Source organism: Sorex araneus, chromosome 1 (genome assembly GCF_027595985.1).
Source record: "Sorex araneus isolate mSorAra2 chromosome 1, mSorAra2.pri, whole genome shotgun sequence".
Lineage (NCBI taxonomy): Eukaryota > Metazoa > Chordata > Mammalia > Eulipotyphla > Soricidae > Sorex > Sorex araneus.
The window spans coordinates 112,745,451-112,761,723 of record NC_073302.1 but is presented as its reverse complement, the minus strand read 5'-3'; the positions used below and the strand labels follow the sequence as shown (position 1 = coordinate 112,761,723).

Genomic DNA, 16,273 nt, shown 5'->3' with positions numbered 1-16,273 from the left:
CAAACAAATAAAACAAAAAATAATCCCCCCCCATTTTACAAGGGTTCATTATTATTCATTAATCCAAAAATAAATCAGATGGGGGGAAATACAGTCATACTCTTAAGTACCATATCTCTGGCACTAAATGGCATTTCAAGAACACTATTACTATGGACACTGTGTTCATATATCTATATTTAGCACTCTTAAAATTGTTGATTTATGGGCTGCAGTGATAGCACAGTGGGTAGGGCAGTTGCCTTGCACGCAGCTGACCTGGGTTCGATTCCCAGCATCCCATATAGTCCCCTGAGCACCGCCAGGGGTAATTACTGAGTGCAGAGCCAGGAGTGACCCCTGTGCATTGCCGGGTGTGACCCAAAAAGAAAAAAAATGTTGATTTATGATGTAGTAAAGAAATTCAGTTCGGGTCTGGGGTAATATACAGCAGGGAGAGCGTTTGAGTTTCACGTGGCCAACTCAGGTTCAATCCTCAACATCTCATACGGTCCCCTGAGTGCCTCCAGGAGAAATTCCTGAGTGCCAAGTCGGTCGAAATCCCTGAGCATCACTGGGTGTGACCCGAAAATAAAAAGATAAAAAGAAATTCATTTAGTAGATGAGGATATTCAGAATGAAGAATTGTAATTTATATGTGGGTATATGCATATATGTATATTTACACACATTTATGAATATATGTTTATATTGCATAATGGTGATTTCAGAAAAACTGCTGAGGAACAAAACAATACTGCTTTATATCTAATTTAAATATGATTTGATATGATAAAATATACTGTTTTGTCATATTGAATACGCCACGGGTAGCTTGCCAGGCTCTGCCGTGAGGGCGAGATACTCTGGTAGTTTGCCAGGCTTGCAGAGAGGGGCTGAAAAATTGAAGCCCGGGTGGCCGTGAGCAAGACAAATGCCCTACTTGCTGTGCCATCGCTCCAGCCCAGTAACAACAAGGCTCACAATGAAGACATTACTGGTGCCCACTCAAGCAAATCAATGAGCAACAGGATGATATAGATACAGTGATGATAAAATATAATATTATATGATAAAATATGATATAAAATATATGATAAGAGATTATAATTTTATATTTTCATTAGCAGCTGGAAATTTTGTTCAATAAGTTCTGGTGCTAAATCACTGTATCACTGTCATCCCGTTGCTCATCGATTTGCTCAAGTGGGAACCAGTAACATCTCCATTGTGAGGTTTGTTGTTACTGTTTTTGGCATATTGAATACACTACCGGTAGCTTGCCAGGCTCTGCTGTGGGGCAGTATACTTACGGTAGCTTGCTGGGCTCTATGAGAGGGGCTGAGGAATCGGACCTGGGTTGGCTGAGTGCAAGGCAAACGCCCTAACTGCTGTGCTGGAGTGACAGCACTGGTGCTAAATATTTCAAATATATTTACAAGATGAGTTTTCTAACCCCTGACCTACTTAAAGCCAATTTTAAAAATATTTAAAGTACATGAGTATTCTTTCAATTCTTTAGCAATCAAGAGTTTCCAATTTACCTTTTTACATTGAAAATCATAAAATCTCTTCAAGTTTACATTTAATCTCTGTCCTTTCTTTTCATCCCAATTGTAACTACATTTGAAGGATAAGTGAAGAAAAAAATTACATATGATGTTTGTGGGTGTCACATTAATATAATGTTATTATCCTCCATTCTTAAATTCTTTTCTTTCCTCCTCAGTTTAAATTCATTTTGAATGAACATAAGTTTATACTTTGGGAAACTGCAGTTATAAGAAATTATGGAATAAATTTAAAAATACAATTCATTTGTCAGTGATAACTGTCACTACAGAAGTATTTCCATATCAAATTAGTTTAAAACTGTGGACTTGCTAAATTATAATACTGTGAATAATTGCGTAATAAAAATTCATGTACCTGTGGTAATTAACTGCAAGCCCTAGAGGGGTTCAGTAGTAAGTAATGCAAAATGTATGACACAAGGAGAATAACTTATTTTTATAAAAAGAGCTATGTTTTCTACCTACTTAACAAAATATAAATAAGCTTCCACTTATTTGCAATGAAGTGCACAAATGGTTGGTTAAACACATATTGAGCTAAGATACCCTTAAAACATGCCTTTGCATATACTCTTATAGTTAACATACTCACTACTCTAATGTTTGTCACATTTTTTATTTTAATCAACAGACTCATAAGCATGTCATATTTTCCTCTCTGGTTCCTTAAGTGTTTAGCTGTTCTATTTTATCTATGTACTGTGTATTGTATTGTCATAAGGAATTCGGTATTTAAAATATGAATATGTATTTTTTCTCACAGTATACAGTTAGAAAACTTCTTTGACTAGAGAGATAGTACAACAGGGAAGGTGCGTGACTTGTATGTAGCTGACCAGGCTCAATTTCTCCCATCACATCTGACCCCATGAGCATTGCCAGGAGCAATCCCTGAGTACTAAGTCAGGAATAAGCCCTGAGTGTCACCGGGTATGGTCGCCTCTACCCACCCTGCTCCCATGGCCCTCACCAAAATTTTCATTTCTAGATTTTTCCATTATACATACAATATTTGTGAAAATGTACATATCCATTAAACTGAGAATACCATTTTGGGTGTGAGAAATAAATGGACAAAATGTAACCTATTGGTGGCAGGTCTTGGTCATTTCGGTGAGGGTAAGGTGCATGCTATCTGTAACCATCAAAATCATATTGTTTAAAGTACTCTAAACATGTGATTTTAGCAATAACAATGGAATAAATAATGATCAATTATAGATAGATGTATAGATGTACGTTTTATATAGTGCTATATATGATGCATAGGTCATAACTTATTATTGAAGCATTGTACAATTTGATCGCCTTTATTCATTTCATCCATTCCTGCCTATATACCTATGAGTTCTGATTTGACTTTTATTTGGTTTGTTTTCATATTTCATGTTTACATGAGAAAATACATTATGTGGCTTTTCATCTGTCATTTTACTGGATTTTGTTACAAAGGGCAGGCTTTTCTTTTTTATGCATGAATTATAATCTATTTTACCTATACATTACTTTACATTACTTTTTTTTATTTCATTCGTTTCTCAATGAATATTCACTTTCTTTCCATTTCTTGGCTACTATAAATAATGCTCCACGTAAGATGGTAGTATGGATATTTCAAGTAAGTGCTTTATTTTCTTTCCATATGTCATATTAAGGCATTAAGATGGAAGTCTGGAGATTTCAACTTAGTGATTTTTTTCCATTGATATGTCATTTTATGCTATAGCAAGCTTATTTTTATACATATATTATAATAATTAAATATTGTTAAGTATATTTCATATGTTTCTTGGTAATCTGGAAATGTTTTTGTGTCTTGTTTGTGAGTCATCAACTTATGCTTTAACATATTTTTTAGAGATTTTGTCCTATCTTGAACACAGTCTTTAAATACATTTTTCAAATTCTGTTTTATTTTCCCTCCAAATGTATTATCAGAAATTATAGAAATATATTAGTTCAAATTAGACAAAATAATAATAAAGGAAACATTAATTTGATTATAATAATAAGAAAACCTATTGACTTTTGGGCTAATTTCAAGCTCCTATATTAATACTGGAAGAATCCTTAAGTTGAAAAGATAATTATAGTTTTGACTTCTTGAAGTCTTTTTTGTTAATTGTTGGAGTACTGCTATTTATTTAGCCACTGATTAGGCTGACTGATGCAGGCATAAACTCTGTTACATATTTTTTTGCACATATGTATTTTTATTGAGTATCTGTGACATTGTTGATTACAAAGCTGTTCATGACTGAGTTTCAGTCATATAATATTCTGGCACCCATCCCTCCACCAGTTTACATTTCCCACCCACTGTTGTACCCCATTTCCTCCCACCATCCCTCCACACCCCACCTCTTACCCCAAGTCAGCCTCTCTGGCATGCACTTTCTTCTTTCCACTCCTTTTCCTTTTGTACATCATGGTTTGCAGTACAGATACCAAGATGTCATTGTGTTTGTTCAGGGGGTTCAGTATTTTAATTGGGAAGGTGAAGGAAGAATCGCTTTTTAACTGGATGGCATCTTTGGGCTGTGGATGATACTTCCAAGGTTTCTAGAAGTACAGGAGGTGACGGGATGTAGCCCATCCCAACCTGAAAGATCTTGGATATTTCAGTCACAAAACCGGCATACCTGAATTTTCATCAAATTATATCTCATCAAACGCCGTCCTAAGATGGTGAATCCAGGCCAGGATTGTGGCAAGAATTTGGGATTGTGGAAACAGGTGGCTGTGGGGGGCTCTGCTTGGGTGGGCATCCGGCTGACCCACCTCCTCTGTGATTAGCCCTGGTCTGTTCAGCCTTGCACAGGTTTGGGATTAATTTCAAGGTTTATTTATGTGTCTCTTAAGCAATGCAAATCTCTTGTAGCTGAGCCAGAGGTAGTTTGTGGGCATGTCTCCCACATACCTAACCTGCAGCATTTAATTTCTCGGAAAGCTTGGTCCTCAGTTTTTGGGATCCAGCCAGAGACACAGTGGAAATTTTGGGATATCAGGAGACCTAAGGGCACCATCAGATTGCTGACGCATGGGTACACACTGACCTGCCCGCAGCACCACAGTCCCTGTGAAGCCTATTTTGATGGTAGAGATCAATATTTGCTGTTCTCTTTTCTTCCATCATAGTAAGACTCGAAAAATTTTATTTGTTTCATTTATTTTAAGACAAAAAATTTTAAACAATGTGTGTTACTTAGTGATTGGTATAATAGTAAGTGAGTTTTTTTTTTAAATTCTTACACAAAAGCACTAGTGGTTTTGACTTAATTGATTCTGGTTTTCATAAAAATATCTTCTAGCACTGCTGTGCAATTTAAAGAAGGGAGATGTGCAGTGATGTTCAATAGATGAATTTGGTCATTACAAAAGGGATGTGAAATCTGTGATAAGGATTTTTAAGATATTTCAAATGTAATTTTTAATATACCTGGATATACTCAGTCAAAATTCATAAATCACTTCATATATGGTTTCTACTAGAAATATGGAGAAATATACAAATGTAAATCTATCTAATTTGCTTAGAGAAACATGGATATCTCATCAGGAAATGACATCAGAAGTATGCAAAAGAGAGGAACTTATACTGATATATTAATTTGTTAAATTGTGAATGTTTTAATCCTATGTGTAAGATAAATGTAAATAATTTTCAAAGGGAGTATAAAAAGGATTATGGAAAATTTTATTGCTATTTATAAGAAAGTGAGTATGACATTGAATTTTTGAATCATCACAATTGGACTGGCTTGGATAGTAGTTCATCTAAAGTTGAGATAATAAGAAAAATAATATGAGTACCTACCACAACATATAACACTAATTTTATCTGGATACTGACAGTTAATTGAAAGAAACCAAACTAAATTTAGAAATGACTGATTGATTTGTTGGTAAATTGACATAAGATACTGGGTCAATGTTAATAATTGAGGACAAAAAATTTTGCCAGATAAGAAAAAGCAAAATTGAATTAGTCTAAAAAATATTACAAAAAAAGCTTGCTTGATGGAAAATTTATTATTGAACTGTTGAGCTTAGAAGACAGCGAGAGAATGTTAACAAAATGTTAGAAATAGAACTGGCAGTGCTTAAAATTATGAGAATAGATGAAGAATTCAGAACATACTGCATGTGTCTATTTTGTCTATATTGAATGTATATGTATGCATATTATACTTAATGATAAGATAAACATAAATTTAGTATGTTGAAGATAATGTAAGATATAATAGAGTCTCCTTTGTAGAGTGACTCAAAACCTTGAATGACTATAATCAAATAGACCATATAGCTAACTTGAAAAGTGATGTATGTTTTGGATTTTATCCAGATATTTCAATGGTTTTCTATTGGAAGATTGGCAACAAAGTTCTGGCGTATGAAAACAAATGTTTTTTGCTTTTAGAGATTGTTTATTTGTGGATCATGTCCTATTATACTAAAGACTTACTCCTGGAAGACTCAGAGGAGTATACTGGATTTTAAGGATTCTACCCATGTCAGCCAAGTGCCTTACTTGCTGTACTATCTCTATAGCCCCCAAATGATCTGCATTTAAAAATAATTAATCTTGTTTCTGGCAGCTTTATGAAAGACTGACAGTAAATGAGTCTATTATAGATACGTTATGAAAATATTGCTACGCCCTGAGGTAAAGGAAAATAATAAATGACTGAGGAGATGCTAATGGAACAAAACAATATTTAGAAAATATATGAAGGTACAATTTATAGGTCTTGCTGAGACACCTGTTCTGGAATTTGTAAGAAAACTAGAAATCTAAACTAAATACTGCTCCCCTAACCCCATTTGTTTATTTTACTTTTTATCCAGAATTACTATACACATAATGGTTGTAGTGAATACTTTAATAACTGGGGAATTGAGAAGCTAGCATAATTAATAAATTATTATTTAAACTATGCTTTATCTAAAGAAATCACTAGTTTCACACATACAAATTTGAAACTTAGGACTGGTGACATTAATTAGAGGCAACATTTAAGAGTTATTTGAAGGCATGGGTCTGGGCAAGGTGACCCAGCTAATGAATATGTATAGGGATAAGAATGTACGTGAATAACTCTAGGGAAGGAAATAATGGTGAGAACAATACTATTTATTAACAAATAGATGGAAAATTTGACCATTCTTGCTAAAATATTTAACTCTTTCTAGTATGTTAAATTAAGTCCCATTTACTGAAAATCCCTGTATTCTCAGGGTTGCAAAGACATTTATGATTCCCATATTTCCAAATGCAATTTATTCCCTTTTAATTTTTCTTTATGACACTGCCATTCAACATCTTCTCCATGCCCTATTCTGTCATAAAATAACCTGTCGCAATGTTCTCACAAACAATTTCTAAGGAGTTCTCAGGAAGATTGAAATGACTTGCTAATTATTTTGTAGATGACTGCATTTTACTATTTATATGCTTCAGACTGGATTTCCCTAAATGAAACAGTTTATCTAAATGTTTTTCAGAGCCTATATATTATTAAGAAATACATGGACATTTTCATGCAACTATTTTGACAAAATGTTAAATTTATTTTTGTTCTAATTTGTTTTGTAATATGTGTAGATATATAGAGATACTACATGTAAGTGCATGTGCATATATGTATACACATATGTGCATATATGTATACATATCTGCATATGTGTATATATACATAGAAATAAAAAGATTAAAATTATATCTAATTAAGACCATAGAGATTCTGCAGGGTTAAGGAAGAAAGGAAGGAACTTGCCTTTCAGGTGGCTGACCCTTTAGTCATAGGTCACTGCATTTGACACCCGGAGTACCATCACAAGGGAACCCAGGACACAGAGTCAGGAATAAGTACTGAAAACCCGGAAGTGTGATCCAAAATACAATCACTACCAAAAAAAAATGAATAAAGTAGTTATATCTGATTTTAATGGTTCAATGCTTTTTATGAGTTAAACAGTGATGCATGAAGTTAAGCAGTTATGAATTAGGAATTATTCAGGAAGTCTAGAAATGGAGTTATGAGGAAGTGAATTCTAGGACAAAATTTTTATAGAATCATGTGAATGTTTATTATTCACTTATTTATTTATGTTTTTTTTTGAAACACCCAGTGGTTCTTCATGGCCTTCTCCTCACTCTAAATTCAGGGAGCACTCTTGTTAGTGCTCAAGAGACTTTATGGGTTCCCAGAGATTGAACCTGGGTCAGCCATGTGGAAGACAATCTCCCTACAAGCTATATTATGTATTGCTCCACCCCTAAAGTATAACTTTTAAAGGTACTCTGAGATGTTGTTATTTAAAATTCTAGCCTATTATTCAAGAGCGGGTAGGGCATTGGCCTTGCATGCGGCCGACCCGGGTTCTATTTCTCCGTCCCTCTCAGAGAACCCAGAAAGCTACCTAGAGTATCCCACCTGCATGGCAGAGCCTGGCAAGCTAACCGTGCAGTCTTTGATATGCCAAACACAGTAACAAAAAGTCTCACAGTGGAGAAGTTACTGGTGCCTGCTCGAGCAAATCAATGAGCAATGGGATGACAGCGATACAGTGAAGTTTTGGTTCTAGATGTATAATCCAATATGATTGATGCTTTTGGTTATATGCTTTATTCTTGATACCAATGAACTAAAACAATGTGAAATAAGTAGCTCCCTTTAAAAGTAGCTCATACGGTTTTTAGCTATATAAAACTCTGGTGCTTCTTTTTGTATGTTATTATTATTATTATCATCACTGAAGTGCTGTGCCAGAGATCCCTTCCATAATAAATGCATCAATTTACTCTGAATCCTCACTATCATGTTCAATCGTTTTCCTCTGATCTCAGACTATCACAACCTGTCTTCATTACCACGGATATTATAATTCACATTTTAATATCTTGGATTTAATGGTTAATATGTATATAAATTCCATTCTTGGATTATTCAATCATCCACACCTAGTTTTAATCACCTGCTTTAGCTTACCTACATAGTGTAGACTACTTATCAGGTTTTTGACTTACCATTGCTCTGTGCTGGATGTGTGAACTTGAAAAATTATAGGTTTAGCCCAAATCACCAAGGTATTGTTATAAGAAGATGGAGCCTATAGGAGGTAACTAAGTCTGAGAGTGTAGCCTTCACAATTGTACTAATGCCTTATTAGAAGAGAGGTTAGATATATGTCCATGGTCCACTATGGAGGGATACAATGAGAACATAGGAAGATTCACATCCCACACTTTGATCTTTGCACTTTCCACAAGTCAAAACTAAGGGGAAACAGGTTGTCTAAAGACATCTCCACTCAGGTAGTTTTTATTTTAGCAATTCAAGCTGACCAAGAATACCCGTGTTTAAGAATTGCTCCGAGGCTGTCAGAAGAACTACAGTGCAGCTACAAAACTGGAGTTTTGCTTCCTCCAAATTTTCTTTAAATGACTTTATTGAGATAGCATTTACATTTGGCTTGATTATATTAGAAGAAGAATCAATATATAGCAAAAACTAAGCTAAGAGTTTTGTTTATTTTTAAGAGGATGTTTCAGTTTGTGTTTCTTGACGGGGTCACACCCAACACTTATCAGGGCTTGCTCGTGGCTCTTCTCTCAGGGGTCACTCCTGAGACTGGCCTCATAGGCAATTCTGCACTGCCAGGATGAAACCTGAGTTAAACATGTGCAAGGCAAGCACTCTTTCTTCTGCACTGTCACTTGGCTCTCCAATGAAAAGTCTAGTGGGAAACATAATATAGAACATGCATATGTTGATTTATAATGCTGAGCACTGAAACCTATTAGAAATTCTGTTCTAATCCATTAAACTTAAATACATTATTAGAAAAAATAGTGATTAATGTTGATTACTTTTGTTAAGATTCTTCAAGTATCATTTAGAAAGATATAATCCAACGACTTTCAGTATACTGAGGTGTAAACATAATCACAATTAGACATTTTAAACCCCTAAAAAGAATCTGGTTTGTCATAACCCTCTGATATTTGAAACACTAAAATTTAGATGGAATATAGAAGTAAGTTTGGTTAAGTAAGGCCAGTTTTCAATTATATGAAGATCTCACTAGGAAGGCAGACAAAGTCATATATAAATTAAGACCCCAAAGAGATAACCTAGCCATGAATTTAAATTGGACTAAGATGGAGTTACAAAATCTTCTTTTATAATCTCTTAAAAATATTACGATGAGCCTGGAGACAGAATTCAGTGGTTCTGTGCTTACCTTACGTGCAGCTCCCCTGGTTTTGATCTTTGTCACCTGTAGGATCCCCAAAGCCTGCCTGGAATGATTTCTGAGTAGAGTCATTACTGGCCCATAAACTGACTTCTCACTGTAGATACTTGATGCTATCAAAGGGCTAACTTCTTCGTGTACTTTGAGTGATGAGGCTTACAAATGGGGTTTTCTACTTTAATATTAAACATAAAAATATTATCAGCAATAATAACATTAAAAAGTGGATATTAGCACATATTGCTTATAATTTATCTCCAAGAAAAACTCACCACTCAGTTTTAAATATCCCATTAATGGGACAGAAACCATAGTACAGCTGGTAAGGCATTTTGCTAGAAAACTGCTGACCCAGGTTCAATCCCTAGTAGCCTATATTGCCCCTGTAGCCAAAAAATTCCTGAGTACACAGCCAAGAGTAATTCCTAAATATTGCCGGGTGTGACCCCAAAAATATGGATATATATATGTATTTATGTACACATATATACATACACACATACATATACATGTATATATGCACATATGCATATACATGTATATAAATACCCACATACATACATACACATTATATACACATAATATACATAGTATATCTATAAATATATACATAATTAAAACATACTAAGTCCCCAATGTTAATTCTGCCTTTAATACATAATACCAGGTAAATTCTGCTATTTCCATTCTGCTGCTATTAATGTTGCCCTGGCTCTAATAATCTGTAGGTGGATGTTTTATTGCTCCATAAGTTCTTCTTATACTTTTGGTCTTTTACAAATGAAGTAGACAAGAAAGAGTCAAATAGGTGCAGGACATACAAACAGATATAGTAGTATATTCAATAAGCAGTATATTTTTTTTCTGGTAACTGTTGAAATGCCTGGGGCAATTATGTTTCTAATTATTCTCTTGAAAATGTATGCATATGGTTTGTGTATAAAGACTGAAATTGATAAGTATTTGCTTTTATAAAATGAATGATAACTATACCTTAGGTATTTTGCTTAAATATCTCTAACACTTCTAAGTTTAATTTTACTTGTTTTTTATAAATACTAGCACAGAATATTTACCTTGTGCGCGACCAACCCGGGTTTGATTCCTTTGTCCATCTCGGAGAGATGGGCGAGCTACCTAGAGTATCCCGAGCACACGTCAGAGCCTGGCAAGCTATCATGGCACATTGAATATGCCAAACACAGTAACATCAAATCTCACCATGGAGATGTTACTGATGCGCGCTCGAGCAACGCGATGAGCAATGGGGTGACAGTGATACAGTGACACAGCACAGAATATATATTCATGTTATAAGTAGCTCAGAAAATCATGAAAGCATTATATTGACAATCAGTATCCAGCTTAAGGAAGAAAATAAACCCTCTCATATAATTATTCCCAAATCCTTCCTTATGAAGATGTCACTTTCCTGGATCCTCTTAGGGTGACATCTAATCCTAAATATTTCAGAAATATGTTTGTAGCATTTATTTATCATTTGTTATGTAGGTGAGTGTAGTGCTAAGCAATATATTATTTTACTTTCTTTGATTTTTATTCTTAATTTCAGTCACATATAAAGCATGAAGATTCATATAATACAATAAAAACTAAATTAGCTGACATACAATAAATATTAAATTAACTTTTTTGTATATATTTAAAAACTGGCTCGTGTGATATAGACTCTTGTGTATTCCTCCTTAGACTTGAGTTTGTCTAAGAGTGGATGTCACAGTTTTATTATTAAGTTCTCCTCTGTCTTATTAAAATATACAAAATGACACTTTCCAAAGTGAGGGCCATGTTTATCAGCAACAATTCATAAAATGTATAATTTTCTATTTTGGCTTTGTCATGTTTACAAATTAGCCTACGTATGTTTTTTTCCTGCATTTTTTAAAAGTAAACATTGTCTAGCTAAATGCCAACTTACCTAAATGCCATATGGCATTTTTTTTAATCTTTGAAAGTATAAGTTTTCACTGGTAAATGACAACTTCCAAGATCAAATTGAATTTTATTTGCTCTCCTTTCCTCATCCCTTCTCAATTTCCATCCCGTTTGATTATTATGTGAAGAAATAATAGTCTCTTTGCCTTTCATTCTTACATGCTTGTCACCACAGTGGATGGAAAGAAAATTGACTTTGGTAAAGGGAAATAGTTGTTAGAGTCAGAGTTTTGACTACCCTTTGGCAACCGCCTAACCTCATGCTTTATTGTAAAGGGAAGGGAACAAAGCTTATTCATATTAATGGTTGTTGTAAAAACTTGAGATGTTGTAGTAACCAGATTGGCACTTTCAGGCCCATTTATGCAGTTAATAAAAGGTAGTTAACATTTTCATTATGGAGAATTCATATCCAAGATCTAAGTCTGAAATTCACCCTACATTTTTATAGTTTCTTTTTTTCTTATCCTTCATTGTCTTATTTGCTTTAACTTTCTACAAATAACTTTATAATTGGTTTCTTTAAACTTGGTAGATTAGAAATGTCATGTCTTCATAATAGGCATTTCTGTGAACTCAATTTATACTCTAACTCCTATTATTTCCATTTACATATTTCTACAGAGTCTTTTATATGCTAAAGCAATTGGCAGGATATTTTCTCATTTTAAAATTAGAAATATATATATATATATATTAATTTGGAAAAGCATAAAGAACAATTGTTGCAATTTACTTTCTATTCTCACATAAAAAGTGGCAACTGACCTTGAATTGTGAATGAATAAAGCTCTCTACACACAGGCTTATGTGGTAAACTTGGTATCTGAATATATACACTATTATGTCTGGCTCTAGTTACATAAACCCAGTTGTGCTGCCATAAAATCAAGCAACTAAATTATAATTGAAAACTATTAGTTTATAGTTGGAAACTAGATCAAATTTAACTTTCTAAGTATAAAACCTGGTGGTTGTGGGAAGGTGTGAAAAGATAAAAGTGGATTTTGAGGGTTTTCCTAGAACTCTTTTGACTTTAGGAAGAAAATAATTTGTCTTGTTACCTCTAGAAATATACCTTCCTTAGGCAAACAAACAGAAAGATTCAGTGTCAAATTACCTTTTTTAATGCATGTGTGTTTATTTTTGCCTACACCATCTGATATGGTAAAGGAAGTTGTTTTGAATAAGTTTAAAACTTGAAGTTATAATTGTTTATTAAAATCAATTGTAGTAACAATTGCATTACTCATAATTAAGATGGTGACAATAACCTTAAAGTAAAAATTGTACTATTGAAAATAATCCTAAATAGAAGAATAAATTGGGTGTGCTGGCATTAATTTATTATTGTCCTACTCTATTTTCATCAGAAGTGTTTTTAATTCTTTTAAAAATTCTTTTTAATTCTTTATGATTTGCAGTCAATTTCCATTTGTGACCATGATGAATACCATTCCACTAAATCTCATCAAGGAAACACAAATCTAAAAGTTTTGTGCTATATGTCATAATCCAGGATATAATGTTGGCATTTCTTTTATAGCCAGAACTAATGCTAATTCTCTTTAAGTTTAAATTTCACTTCATCCTTTGCCTCATTTGTTGTTATTTCTAACAGTTCTTGGAAATATTGAGATTTTTCAGTGTTTGAACTTGAAAAAGGGGCAAAGCTCAATCAGGTATATTGATTTTTAGAACAGCTTCAAATTATTGATTGAAGTCAGAATGGGAAATTTTCAAGAGCTGAAAATGGGTAAGAATGTTTCCATCATGTTTTTCTACTGTTTACATCATGTTTACTACTACAAAATTTAGAATGAGAAGAATGCATCCAATTTTTAAATCATTCTAAATTTTATAGTTTTGCTACAATAGCAACAATAAACTTCTTTCATTTTGATTAATGCAGCTTTTTAAACAATTAAATTTATTGAATTATTCTTTCAAATAAACTATATGAATTTTTAAATCAACCAAATTAACTTGCAAAATATTATCCTTTGATTTTCAGCAACTCTGCGAGAGTCAAAGATTTTATAAAATCAATAATTGCTTTATAATAATTGATGTTTCTGTATGAAGGAGTAAGACATTGAATTTTTCATTGTTTTCGATACCAAGTGGACAAAATTATGTGTCAGTTAATTGAGTCTGGTTTTGTTTATTGCTTTAGTGACACTGAATAACATATGTAGCTATTCATTAAGAATTTTGGTGATGAAATGTTAATAATGGATGCATATAGTGAATACATTAAGAACGTTAACTTTTTCGCCTTTATATGCAAATAAAATAACCCAAAACCTTTAATGTCCTATTGCCCTGGAGTTGCAGCAACAGTCACTGACATAATTTTATTCAGAGACATCTTTTCTTATTTAAAAAATTCTTATAATGTGTATCAGAGTTCAATTTTTTATAAAATAATTATTTGCTATTTTTCTTCTTTGATTAATCACTCATATATTAAAACATAAGGCTTCATATCCTGACAAAGTTGATTCCTCAAGATGTACAGGGAACTGGAAGGCTTTAAAAACTCATCCAAAAAGTATTCAACATTTGGAGCCATTTTGTCCATCCATTCACTGTGTTTCAAACGTGTTAGTAGCACCTCAAATATGTATTATTGGAAGTATCAGATTCTGGATTGAGTAGTATAATGTACCTGGTTTCATATATTTATTGTCTTTAGAGACAAATAATTTTTCAAAGAATGTATATGATTTTTAGAATTTAGCAGTTGGAAATGAATCTAAAAAACATACGACCATTATCATCATGTTTGAATGCTATTGAAAATACTTTTTCCAATTTGACTTTCTCAAACTTCCTTTAAGAGTTCAAAACAAAAGTAAGGTAATGTCTCATCTTTCTTATCAGCATTTTGTTCAATGTTCTTGTACACTTAAATGTTTCATATCATCACTTGATAACACTTTTGACAAGCCTGGTGTATATTTTTTCATATGTTGGTAAAAAACAAACTAAAATACTAACTAAACTATTAATTTTTGTGTTAAGAAATGGTATACTTATTATTATGAAATTATCAAATAAACTGAAGATATCAAGAAATAATTAAAAATACAAGATGGAAATAAAATCACTTCATGGTTTTAATTTAGTTTGCTCTTATTTAAATAATGTCCATCTTACTAACACCTACTTTACCAACTAAGACATGTGATTTGATAGTTACACACAGATTAATGATTTACAGACTTTTAAATTATTTTTATCAATTCTTTTAATTAATATTATAATAAAATGGTAAATTCATTAATCATATTATTCAACTAGTACTTTGCTTGGAAATCCTGTTGTTATTTTATTATCAATAAAAAATTCTAAATTAAAATCTCAGAGTAAATCCTGAGCAAAAATGAGTGCAGCTCCAAAAAAACAAACTAAACATTATAGAAATACTCACATTTAATTGATGTTTAATTGAAACAAGAATACAATTTTTAATGAATGGCCTGCAGTATGTAAAGATAGAAGATAGTATAAATTAAAAATTTTAAATACTTAGTATACTTGCATAATTGCTATCCGCCACATATTTCCGAAGCGATTTAAATAATATTACATATTTTCTCTTCTATTTATATTGTGGAATTGTAAATAAATCAGTGCATGCACCTATTCGTGGCAAGGATATGAGTCCGCTAGGTATAAGCTCATCTGCCAACTCTTGCATCTTTTTCTGTTTATTAATTTTTGTTTGTTTTGGTGCCACACTCGGGATGGTCAGGACTTACTTATTGCTCTGCATTCCGGAATTTCTCCTGGAAAAGTTCAGGAAAACATTGTGGTTATGGGACTCCAACCTTGGTCGGCTGCATATTGCAAGGCGAACACTCTACATTCTATACTACTTCTCAAGCCTCACCTCCACCTGCCCTCTGACTTGTGTCTTAAGCCTGATCACTGGACTCAACCACTGATCAGTTATAACTTGCATTAGATGTGCATTCATTTGGAAAATAATCACTATAACTTTAACTCTTTAAATAACAGTTGATTCATATATAAAGTTTTTTTTTCAAAAATTTCTTAAATTCTTTCTAACTCCCTCATTATTTTGTTCACTACCTCTCAATTTCTCTTAAGGCTACTTGGGATCTCCTGGATCTTTAAAGTTAACAACCACCCCAACCCCCACGACCCCAAGAGGTAGGATTTCCAACCTTGGGAAGTGCTATTCTAGAAGATAAGCCAGATCAATTTTACTAAATCCTACACAGCGAGTTGCAGAGGGCATGAAAGCCAAGTTTTAGAGCGGTAAAGTTGTTGCTCGTCAATTCTCTTTGTTGCTTAGTCTCTTTGATTTTTTTTTTTATTGTGTATGAGTAGCAGACACATCCAAGAAGATATTTAAGAGCATGTAAAAATTCACTTATTCAATCTGAAAATCATGTATCAAAGACTTTTGTATTGATTTTGAATATGTCAGTGTTCTACTTTAAACAAGAGTTTATATAATATGATATTGCCTA

General features: G+C 33.0%; 1 protein-coding gene across 6 annotated transcripts in view; it reads left to right on the top strand.

Annotated features, from left to right (window-relative positions):
• CDH12 (cadherin 12) overlaps window positions 1-16,273 on the top strand; it is a 1,011,811-nt gene that overhangs the window by 204,946 nt on the left and 790,592 nt on the right. The window lies entirely within an intron of this gene.